Source organism: Microtus pennsylvanicus, chromosome 18, assembly GCF_037038515.1.
Source record: "Microtus pennsylvanicus isolate mMicPen1 chromosome 18, mMicPen1.hap1, whole genome shotgun sequence".
NCBI classification, from domain to species: Eukaryota; Metazoa; Chordata; class Mammalia; order Rodentia; family Cricetidae; genus Microtus; species Microtus pennsylvanicus.
Window position 1 is genome coordinate 10932501 of NC_134596.1, and position 12500 is coordinate 10945000.

Sequence of the window (12500 nt, forward strand, 5' to 3'; positions counted from 1 at the left end):
AGGGGTGAATGCAAGCTCTCCTCAGAATAACCAATTGACATCTAACAGAAAATGATTCAGAGATAAGTTGCATATACCACAGAGACATGATGAAAGAAAATCCTTAGGTTTCCTCAAAGATCCAGAGAAAGGATATGATCACCAACATTGTCCATGGGAAGGGAATTTGAATGGACAACACCTTCTGCTCTAGAAATGACATACACCATTCCAATACAGAAGATAGGAAGGGAATATATGTTTGGCATCCACCATTTTACTTCATCTTGCCATTTCCTATACTTCAGAGAAATAAGTATTCCACATGTTACATAGTCAAAGATATTACCTTTCTTGCATTCAGTGGAATGACCCAAGGTCCTGACATTGTCTGCTTTTTGATGGATATCTCTGTTTCAACTTACATTCCATAATGCTGTTGCTTTTCTAGGGTGAAAAACATTTTCACATGATGAACCAGAAGATAATACACATCGAGGGAACTGTTTGCGCAACCATGTCCTTTTAAACATATAAAAGCAACGTCATAGATACTGTCAGGATTCATTCTTCTTAAAGCAGGTACAGTGTGCTAAGAGATGTGGACTAGAAGATGTCATGACAAATGAGTGTGAGAAATATGTGCCTTACATCCCAATGATGTTGTAAATCTGCAACTTTTATATCAAAGGGAAAGCAGTGGTCTCCACTTAGGTTATTGTCTAAAGGACAGAGACTGGCAGATTTAGTAGAAGCAATCAGGAACGTAAGGTGTCATTGTAAGACAAGCCAAAATATAGGAAAGACGAAACATGTAAATGTGGGTAGGAATAGGGAAATGTTAACTGGAAAATTTGGGTATGCTTGGTAGTCTGCATTATGTGGCTATCAAGGCAGACAGAGTTGTGTGGAGTACTTAGCATTCCTGATAACTTCCATTTCTCTTCTGTTACAGAATAGAATCCTGGAGGTTTTCTTATTCTTTGTGCAGAAATGGTAAGCAGCGAGTCTCTATCTCTTGACTGAATTATTTCTGCTAAGACTGGGTATTTTTAAAAGTCAACATCTTTGACTTCATGATTTCACAAAGTATAATTTCTAAGATGATAATCTCTTTACCAGTTTGGTTTTATTCATGCCCATGTCCTCAAGTCTATCATTCTACAGTCCTTTGTCATGCTAGGTATCATAGAGGAGAATGCCTTCGCAAACTAGTGAAAAATTAAAGAAATATTACCATTGAGGGAATAGTTTTAATTTGAGTCACCCAATGTGTGTGAAGGTTATTCAAAAATGTCTGTTAAAAGCACCATCGTATTCAATCTTTATGATGTATGGTCAATTAAAAATGCCCAAATTTAATGCATCCGATATTCCAACAGTTTTTCACCTGACCTCCATTCACCCAACTCTTCTTTCCACGCTTTTGTGATAGTTATGTACCTGAGATTTGCAACAGATCCCACCCATGAATGTAGCTTTCTAGCAAACCGAGAAGCAGGATAAATGTTTTGCTACTCTGAGTTTAATTTATGTGAATTCAGAACTGTTCCCCCCTCTGAGTTTCAGAACTATTTTGTCAGATTTCCAGGTTACTGGTTCATCTGTGCATGTCTGTTTTCATAGAGAACCTCTCCAAATGGCAGGTTGATTATATATGTTTTGCAGAATGCATTTAATCTCAAATCTGAACAAGAGGAGTGTGTCAAACAAATCTGGATTCTCAAGCTCAGAGAAAGTATCAGGGTCAATTCCAATAGAATTTTTAACTAATATGGAATTTGAAGGTGAACATTGGAAATTTTCATGAAATAGAAGTGCAGGTTGTCACAGGAGGCACACAAACACACAAAACTACCCCACAAACATAAAATTGAATTAGAATTTATTGGTGATAATGCCTATTATTGTTGTTTCTGTTGGATTTTCCCTTATGATAATAGCACGGTTGAATGTCACTAAGTTGAGGTTGTCAGAATAAGAATTTCACGATGATAGAAACATGGACACTTGCAAAGATAATTGCAAAGTTCATAAAGGTAAACTGAGGAAAAAATGTGTGGTAGAAAGGGTGGAGGATAAGTCATAAGACAATGTGGATGATGATGATGATGATGATGATAATGATGATGATGATGATGATGATAATGATGATGATGATGATGATAATGATGATGATGATGATGATGATGATGATAATGATGATGATGATAATGATGATGATGATGATGATAATGATGATGATGATAATGATGATGATGATGATGATAATGATGATGGTGATGATGATGATGATGATAATGATGATGATGATGATGATGATGATGATGATGATGATAATGATGATGATGATGATGATAATGATGATGATGATGATGATGATGATGATGATAATGATAATGATGATGATGATGATATTGATTATGAGGAGGAGGAGGAGGAGGATGATAATGATAGTGAGAGTGATAATGATGATGATGATAACACATTGAAGTAGAAGGATAGTAAAACTATCAAAATCTCCTGCCTCGAGTAGATATTCAAGACACCAAGGGAAGTTTTGCCCTTTGAATCATATTATGTAAACCCCTATATTTTTGCTACATTTTATTTTATACATTTCTTCTATTTGCCATGAAGCTAATTGTCAAGATCAAATTTAACTCATCAAAATTCTGGATGTGTTTAGATTCGATTTCTGTTCCTGTGGCACAAGAGAGTGCTGATAATTTTGTTGACAAATGGGCTATATAGTATAGGAGAATATGTCTCGTAATATCATTGATGATTTGCCTCAGTAGAGATCCAGAGAGAGAAGCCTGCTGCACTATGCTGATCTTTCTCTTCCAAGCCAAGAGTCTATCTATCACTGCTTTCCAGTGTCACTGGAGGTGGTCATGTGTTCAAAGCTGCCTTTTCTGGATTGATGATGAGAACATGTTTCTGAGGACGCTGATGGAATCAAAGAGAAAGCCTCTGAGGTCCAGATAAGTGGTGGTCTTGACAACCGTGATGCTTCCAGAATATGGCTAGCACTCTTGTATTTTTAAGGAAGACAGTTACAGTGCAGACGAGCTTTGATCTCCTAAATTTTGAGAGAAGAACAATTTGCTGGATGCAAAAACTGTCCAGATCTTTGCTTCCATATTCTGCTTCTAAAAAGCAATGTACCACACCCTAGAAATACATTGATTTCAAGTTTTTGCTGTTACATGCCAGAGAGATAGATCAAAAAAGGTGGAAGCAGTGAATTCATAACATAGAATCTCAATGATCCTCTCTGAGGAATTGGACACAACAGCAATGGGACAAGGGCAAGAGGAACTGTCAGGACTCGTGCCCACCCTAAGTACAAAAATTGGAGAGCTTTTGGATTCCTGTTCCTTTGCCAATTAGGCAGGAATGCCTGACAATTTCTCATATTTGGACAGTCATTCCATTTGTCTTTTTTGTCTCTGAATACATCATAATCCCTTGATGGGGTACCAATTCTACATGCTAATGATTATCTCACACTCCAGGCATCATATCCAGTTGCTTCTCAAATCCAGATATTCTCAGCAATCATATCTTCCTATCATAATTTCTTATTCAAAATGAGAATATTTTTTATAAAGTCCAATTAAAATGTTTCTTTTTATCAGCCTTGTCTGTGATTGGGACCTTCACTTTAATTTGTTTTGATTTATTAGCATGCTGAGAGATTCACAAAGAATATAGTTGGCATGGCACATAGATATACTTACAATGTCCATCAAGCATTTTATCCATCCGGGCCTCCAAGCCAGAGAGCCGCGGATACAAATGAGAAACATGTTCACAAGGAGCCTAAATAATGCAGAAGACACCTGAAGTTTTCAAGTGTTCCAGGGGTGAATGCAAGCTCTCCTCAGAATAACCAATTGACATCTAACAGAAAATGATTCAGAGATAAGTTGCATATACCACAGAGACATGATGAAAGAAAATCCTTAGGTTTCCTCAAAGATCCAGAGAAAGGATATGATCACCAACATTGTCCATGGGAAGGGAATTTGAATGGACAACACCTTCTGCTCTAGAAATGACATACACCATTCCAATACAGAAGATAGGAAGGGAATATATGTTTGGCATCCACCATTTTACTTCATCTTGCCATTTCCTATACTTCAGAGAAATAAGTATTCCACATGTTACATAGTCAAAGATATTACCTTTCTTGCATTCAGTGGAATGACCCAAGGTCCTGACATTGTCTGCTTTTTGATGGATATCTCTGTTTCAACTTACATTCCATAATGCTGTTGCTTTTCTAGGGTGAAAAACATTTTCACATGATGAACCAGAAGATAATACACATCGAGGGAACTGTTTGCGCAACCATGTCCTTTTAAACATATAAAAGCAACGTCATAGATACTGTCAGGATTCATTCTTCTTAAAGCAGGTACAGTGTGCTAAGAGATGTGGACTAGAAGATGTCATGACAAATGAGTGTGAGAAATATGTGCCTTACATCCCAATGATGTTGTAAATCTGCAACTTTTATATCAAAGGGAAAGCAGTGGTCTCCACTTAGGTTATTGTCTAAAGGACAGAGACTGGCAGATTTAGTAGAAGCAATCAGGAACGTAAGGTGTCATTGTAAGACAAGCCAAAATATAGGAAAGACGAAACATGTAAATGTGGGTAGGAATAGGGAAATGTTAACTGGAAAATTTGGGTATGCTTGGTAGTCTGCATTATGTGGCTATCAAGGCAGACAGAGTTGTGTGGAGTACTTAGCATTCCTGATAACTTCCATTTCTCTTCTGTTACAGAATAGAATCCTGGAGGTTTTCTTATTCTTTGTGCAGAAATGGTAAGCAGCGAGTCTCTATCTCTTGACTGAATTATTTCTGCTAAGACTGGGTATTTTTAAAAGTCAACATCTTTGACTTCATGATTTCACAAAGTATAATTTCTAAGATGATAATCTCTTTACCAGATTGGTTTTATTCATGCCCATGTCCTCAAGTCTATCATTCTACAGTCCTTTGTCATGCTAGGTATCATAGAGGAGAATGCCTTCGCAAACTAGTGAAAAATTAAAGCAATATTACCATTGAGGGAATAGTTTTAATTTGAGTCACCCAATGTGTGTGAAGGTTATTCAAAAATGTCTGTTAAAAGCACCATCGTATTCAATCTTTATGATGTATGGTCAATTAAAAATGCCCAAATTTAATGCATCCGATATTCCAACAGTTTTTCACCTGACCTCCATTCACCCAACTCTTCTTTCCACGCTTTTGTGATAGTTATGTACCTGAGATTTGCAACAGATCCCACCCATGAATGTAGCTTTCTAGCAAACCGAGAAGCAGGATAAATGTTTTGCTACTCTGAGTTTAATTTATGTGAATTCAGAACTGTTCCCCCCTCTGAGTTTCAGAACTATTTTGTCAGATTTCCAGGTTACTGGTTCATCTGTGCATGTCTGTTTTCATAGAGAACCTCTCCAAATGGCAGGTTGATTATATATGTTTTGCAGAATGCATTTAATCTCAAATCTGAACAAGAGGAGTGTGTCAAACAAATCTGGATTCTCAAGCTCAGAGAAAGTATCAGGGTCAATTCCAATAGAATTTTTAACTAATATGGAATTTGAAGGTGAACATTGGAAATTTTCATGAAATAGAAGTGCAGGTTGTCACAGGAGGCACACAAACACACAAAACTACCCCACAAACATAAAATTGAATTAGAATTTATTGGTGATAATGCCTATTATTGTTGTTTCTGTTGGATTTTCCCTTATGATAATAGCACGGTTGAATGTCACTAAGTTGAGGTTGTCAGAATAAGAATTTCACGATGATAGAAACATGGACACTTGCAAAGATAATTGCAAAGTTCATAAAGGTAAACTGAGGAAAAAATGTATGGTAGAAAGGGTGGAGGATAAGTCATAAGACAATGTGGATGATGATGATGATGATGATAATGATGATGATGATGATGATGATAATGATGATGATGATGATGATGATAATGATGATGATGATGATGATAATGATGATGATGATGATGATGATGATGATAATGATGATGATGATAATGATGATGATGATGATGATAATGATGATGATGATAATGATGATGATGATGATGATAATGATGATAATGATGATGATGATGATGAAGATAATGATGATGATGATGATGATAATGATGATGATGATGATAATGATGATGATGATGATGATAATGATGATGATGATGATGATGATGATGATAATGATGATGATGATGATGATATTGATTATGAGGAGGAGGAGGAGGAGGATGATAATGATAGTGAGAGTGATAATGATGATGATGATAACACATTGAAGTAGAAGGATAGTAAAACTATCAAAATCTCCTGCCTCGAGTAGATATTCAAGACACCAAGGGAAGTTTTGCCCTTTGAATCATATTATGTAAACCCCTATATTTTTGCTACATTTTATTTTATACATTTCTTCTATTTGCCATGAAGCTAATTGTCAAGATCAAATTTAACTCATCAAAATTCTGGATGTGTTTAGATTCGATTTCTGTTCCTGTGGCACAAGAGAGTGCTGATAATTTTGTTGACAAATGGGCTATATAGTATAGGAGAATATGTCTCGTAATATCATTGATGATTTGCCTCAGTAGAGATCCAGAGAGAGAAGCCTGCTGCACTATGCTGATCTTTCTCTTCCAAGCCAAGAGTCTATCTATCACTGCTTTCCAGTGTCACTGGAGGTGGTCATGTGTTCAAAGCTGCCTTTTCTGGATTGATGATGAGAACATGTTTCTGAGGACGCTGATGGAATCAAAGAGAAAGCCTCTGAGGTCCAGATAAGTGGTGGTCTTGACAACCGTGATGCTTCCAGAATATGGCTAGCACTCTTGTATTTTTAAGGAAGACAGTTACAGTGCAGACGAGCTTTGATCTCCTAAATTTTGAGAGAAGAACAATTTGCTGGATGCAAAAACTGTCCAGATCTTTGCTTCCATATTCTGCTTCTAAAAAGCAATGTACCACACCCTAGAAATACATTGATTTCAAGTTTTTGCTGTTACATGCCAGAGAGATAGATCAAAAAAGGTGGAAGCAGTGAATTCATAACATAGAATCTCAATGATCCTCTCTGAGGAATTGGACACAACAGCAATGGGACAAGGGCAAGAGGAACTGTCAGGACTCGTGCCCACCCTAAGTACAAAAATTGGAGAGCTTTTGGATTCCTGTTCCTTTGCCAATTAGGCAGGAATGCCTGACAATTTCTCATATTTGGACAGTCATTCCATTTGTCTTTTTTGTCTCTGAATACATCATAATCCCTTGATGGGGTACCAATTCTACATGCTAATGATTATCTCACACTCCAGGCATCATATCCAGTTGCTTCTCAAATCCAGATATTCTCAGCAATCATATCTTCCTATCATAATTTCTTATTCAAAATGAGAATATTTTTTATAAAGTCCAATTAAAATGTTTCTTTTTATCAGCCTTGTCTGTGATTGGGACCTTCACTTTAATTTGTTTTGATTTATTAGCATGCTGAGAGATTCACAAAGAATATAGTTGGCATGGCACATAGATATACTTACAATGTCCATCAAGCATTTTATCCATCCGGGCCTCCAAGCCAGAGAGCCGCGGATACAAATGAGAAACATGTTCACAAGGAGCCTAAATAATGCAGAAGACACCTGAAGTTTTCAAGTGTTCCAGGGGTGAATGCAAGCTCTCCTCAGAATAACCAATTGACATCTAACAGAAAATGATTCAGAGATAAGTTGCATATACCACAGAGACATGATGAAAGAAAATCCTTAGGTTTCCTCAAAGATCCAGAGAAAGGATATGATCACCAACATTGTCCATGGGAAGGGAATTTGAATGGACAACACCTTCTGCTCTAGAAATGACATACACCATTCCAATACAGAAGATAGGAAGGGAATATATGTTTGGCATCCACCATTTTACTTCATCTTGCCATTTCCTATACTTCAGAGAAATAAGTATTCCACATGTTACATAGTCAAAGATATTACCTTTCTTGCATTCAGTGGAATGACCCAAGGTCCTGACATTGTCTGCTTTTTGATGGATATCTCTGTTTCAACTTACATTCCATAATGCTGTTGCTTTTCTAGGGTGAAAAACATTTTCACATGATGAACCAGAAGATAATACACATCGAGGGAACTGTTTGCGCAACCATGTCCTTTTAAACATATAAAAGCAACGTCATAGATACTGTCAGGATTCATTCTTCTTAAAGCAGGTACAGTGTGCTAAGAGATGTGGACTAGAAGATGTCATGACAAATGAGTGTGAGAAATATGTGCCTTACATCCCAATGATGTTGTAAATCTGCAACTTTTATATCAAAGGGAAAGCAGTGGTCTCCACTTAGGTTATTGTCTAAAGGACAGAGACTGGCAGATTTAGTAGAAGCAATCAGGAACGTAAGGTGTCATTGTAAGACAAGCCAAAATATAGGAAAGACGAAACATGTAAATGTGGGTAGGAATAGGGAAATGTTAACTGGAAAATTTGGGTATGCTTGGTAGTCTGCATTATGTGGCTATCAAGGCAGACAGAGTTGTGTGGAGTACTTAGCATTCCTGATAACTTCCATTTCTCTTCTGTTACAGAATAGAATCCTGGAGGTTTTCTTATTCTTTGTGCAGAAATGGTAAGCAGCGAGTCTCTATCTCTTGACTGAATTATTTCTGCTAAGACTGGGTATTTTTAAAAGTCAACATCTTTGACTTCATGATTTCACAAAGTATAATTTCTAAGATGATAATCTCTTTACCAGTTTGGTTTTATTCATGCCCATGTCCTCAAGTCTATCATTCTACAGTCCTTTGTCATGCTAGGTATCATAGAGGAGAATGCCTTCGCAAACTAGTGAAAAATTAAAGAAATATTACCATTGAGGGAATAGTTTTAATTTGAGTCACCCAATGTGTGTGAAGGTTATTCAAAAATGTCTGTTAAAAGCACCATCGTATTCAATCTTTATGATGTATGGTCAATTAAAAATGCCCAAATTTAATGCATCCGATATTCCAACAGTTTTTCACCTGACCTCCATTCACCCAACTCTTCTTTCCAAGCTTTTGTGATAGTTATGTACCTGAGATTTGCAACAGATCCCACCCATGAATGTAGCTTTCTAGCAAACCGAGAAGCAGGATAAATGTTTTGCTACTCTGAGTTTAATTTATGTGAATTCAGAACTGTTCCCCCCTCTGAGTTTCAGAACTATTTTGTCAGATTTCCAGGTTACTGGTTCATCTGTGCATGTCTGTTTTCATAGAGAACCTCTCCAAATGGCAGGTTGATTATATATGTTTTGCAGAATGCATTTAATCTCAAATCTGAACAAGAGGAGTGTGTCAAACAAATCAGGATTCTCAAGCTCAGAGAAAGTATCAGGGTCAATTCCAATAGAATTTTTAACTAATATGGAATTTGAAGGTGAACATTGGAAATTTTCATGAAATAGAAGTGCAGGTTGTCACAGGAGGCACACAAACACACAAAACTACCCCACAAACATAAAATTGAATTAGAATTTATTGGTGATAATGCCTATTATTGTTGTTTCTGTTGGATTTTCCCTTATGATAATAGCACGGTTGAATGTCACTAAGTTGAGGTTGTCAGAATAAGAATTTCACGATGATAGAAACATGGACACTTGCAAAGATAATTGCAAAGTTCATAAAGGTAAACTGAGGAAAAAATGTGTGGTAGAAAGGGTGGAGAATAAGTCATAAGACAATGTGGATGATGATGATGATGATGATGATAATGATGACGATGATGATGATGATGATAATGATGATGATGATGATAATGATGATGATGATGATGATAATGATGATGATGATGATGATGATGATGATAATGATGATGATGATGATGATAATGATGATGATGATGATGATAATGATGATGATGATAATGATGATGATAATGATGATAATGATGATGATGATGATGATAATGATGATGATGATGATAATGATGATGATGATGATGATGATAATGATGATGATGATGATGATGATGATAATGATGATGATGATGATGATGATGATGATAATGATGATGATGATGATGATGATGATGATGATAATGATAATGATGATGATGATGATGATAATGATGATGATGATATTGATTATGAGGAGGAGGAGGAGGAGGATGATAATGATAGTGAGAGTGATAATGATGATGATGATGACACATTGAAGTAGAAGGATAGTAAAACTATCAAAATCTCCTGCCTCGAGTAGATATTCAAGACACCAAGGGAAGTTTTGCCCTTTGAATCATATTATGTAAACCCCTATATTTTTGCTACATTTTATTTTATACATTTCTTCTATTTGCCATGAAGCTAATTGTCAAGATCAAATTTAACTCATCAAAATCTGGATGTGTTTAGATTCGATTTCTGTTCCTGTGGCACAAGAGAGTGCTGATAATTTTGTTGACAAATGGGCTATATAGTATAGGAGAATATGTCTCGTAATATCATTGATGATTTGCCTCAGTAGAGATCCAGAGAGAGAAGCCTGCTGCACTATGCTGATCTTTCTCTTCCAAGCCAAGAGTCTATCTATCACTGCTTTCCAGTGTCACTGGAGGTGGTCATGTGTTCAAAGCTGCCTTTTCTGGATTGATGATGAGAACATGTTTCTGAGGACGCTGATGGAATCAAAGAGAAAGCCTCTGAGGTCCAGATAAGTGGTGGTCTTGACAACCGTGATGATTCCAGAACATGGCTAGCACTCTTGTATTTTTAAGGAAGACAGTTACAGTGCAGACGAGCTTTGATCTCCTAAATTTTGAGAGAAGAACAATTTGCTGGATGCAATAACTGTCCAGATCTTTGCTTCCATATTCGGCTTCTAAAAAGCAATGTACTACACCCTAGAAATTCATTGATTTCAAGTTTTTGCTGTTACATGCCAGAAAGAAAGACACAAAAGAGATGGAAGCAGTGAAATCATAACAGAGATTCTCAATGATCCTCTCTGCGGAATTGGACACAACAACAATGGGACAAGGGCAAGAGGAACTGTCAGGACTCGTGCCCACCCTAAGTACAAAAATTGGAGAGCTTTTGGATTCCTGTTGCTTTCCCAATTAGGCAGGAATGCCGGACAATTTCTCATATTTGGACAGTCATTCCATTTGTCTTTTTTGTCTCTGAATACATCATAATCCCTGGATGGTGTATCAATTCTACATGCTAATGGTCATCTCACACTCCAGGCATCATATCCAGTTGCTTCTCAGATCCAGATATTCTCAGCAATCATATCTTCCTATCATAATTTCTTATTCAAAATGAGAATATTTTTGATAAAGTCCAATTAAAATGTGTCTTAATCAGCCTGGTCTGTGATTGGGACCTCTACTTAGTTTAATTTGTTTTGATTTATTAGCATGCTGAGAGATTCACAAAGAATATAGTTGGCATGGCACATAGATATAATTCCAACGTCCATCAAGCATTTCACTTCCATCCGGGCCTCCAAGACAGAGAGCCGGGGAAACAAATGGGAAACATGTTCACAAGGAGCCTAAATAATGCATTAGACACCTGAAATTTTCAAGTGTTCCAGGGATGAATTCAAGCTCTCCTCAGAATAACCAATTGACATCTAACAGAAAATGATTCAGAGATAAGTTGCATATACCGCAGAGAAATGATGAAAGAAAATCATTAGGTTTCCCCTAAGATACAGAGAAAGGGTACGATCACCAACATTGTAATATGGGAAGGGAATTCGATTAAACAAAACCTCTTGCTCTAGAAATGACATACAACATTCCAAAACAGAAGATAGAAAGAGAATTTATGATTGCCATCCACCAGTTTAGTTTATGTTGTCATTTCCTATACTTCAGAGAAATAAGTATTGCACACGTTACCTATTCAAAGATATTCCATTTCTTGGGTTTAAGTGGAATGACCCAAGGTCCAGACATTGTCTGCTTTTTGATGGATATCTCTGTTTCAACTTACATTCCATAATGCTGTTGCTTTTCTAGGGTGAAAAACATTTTCACATGATGAACCAGAAGATGATACACATCGAGGGAACAGTTTGCTCAACCATGTCCTTTTAAACATATAAAAGCAACGTCATAGATACTGTCAGGATTCATCCTTCTTAAAGCAGGTACAGTGTGCTAAGAGATGTGGAATAGAATATGTCAGGACAAATGAGTATGAGAAATATGTGCCTTATATTTCAATGATAGTATAAATGTGCCATTACTATATCAAAGGGAAAGCAGTGGTCTCCACTTAGGTTATTGTCTAAAGGACAGAGACTGGCAGATTTAGTAGAAGCAATCAGGAAGGTAAGGTGTCATTGTAAGACAAGCCAAAATATGGGAAAGATGAAACAGGTAAATGTTGGTTGGAATAGGGAAATGTTAATTGGAAAATGTGGGTATGCTAGGTAGTCTGCATTAT

General features: G+C 36.7%; 3 non-coding genes across 3 annotated transcripts; all 3 read left to right on the forward strand.

Moving 5' to 3' along the window:
* Positions 1-2899: 2899 nt before the first annotated feature.
* Positions 2900-2964, forward strand: LOC142838017 (small nucleolar RNA SNORD109A). The gene has a single exon (XR_012908464.1). It is a non-coding gene; the product is annotated as a small nucleolar RNA SNORD109A (small nucleolar RNA).
* Positions 2965-6764: 3800 nt separating this feature from the next.
* LOC142838018 (small nucleolar RNA SNORD109A) lies at positions 6765-6829 on the forward strand. The gene has a single exon (XR_012908465.1). It is a non-coding gene; the product is annotated as a small nucleolar RNA SNORD109A (small nucleolar RNA).
* A 3856-nt stretch (positions 6830-10685) lies between these two features.
* Positions 10686-10750, forward strand: LOC142838019 (small nucleolar RNA SNORD109A). Its single transcript, XR_012908466.1, has one exon. It is a non-coding gene; the product is annotated as a small nucleolar RNA SNORD109A (small nucleolar RNA).
* The last annotated feature ends 1750 nt before the right edge of the window (positions 10751-12500 follow it).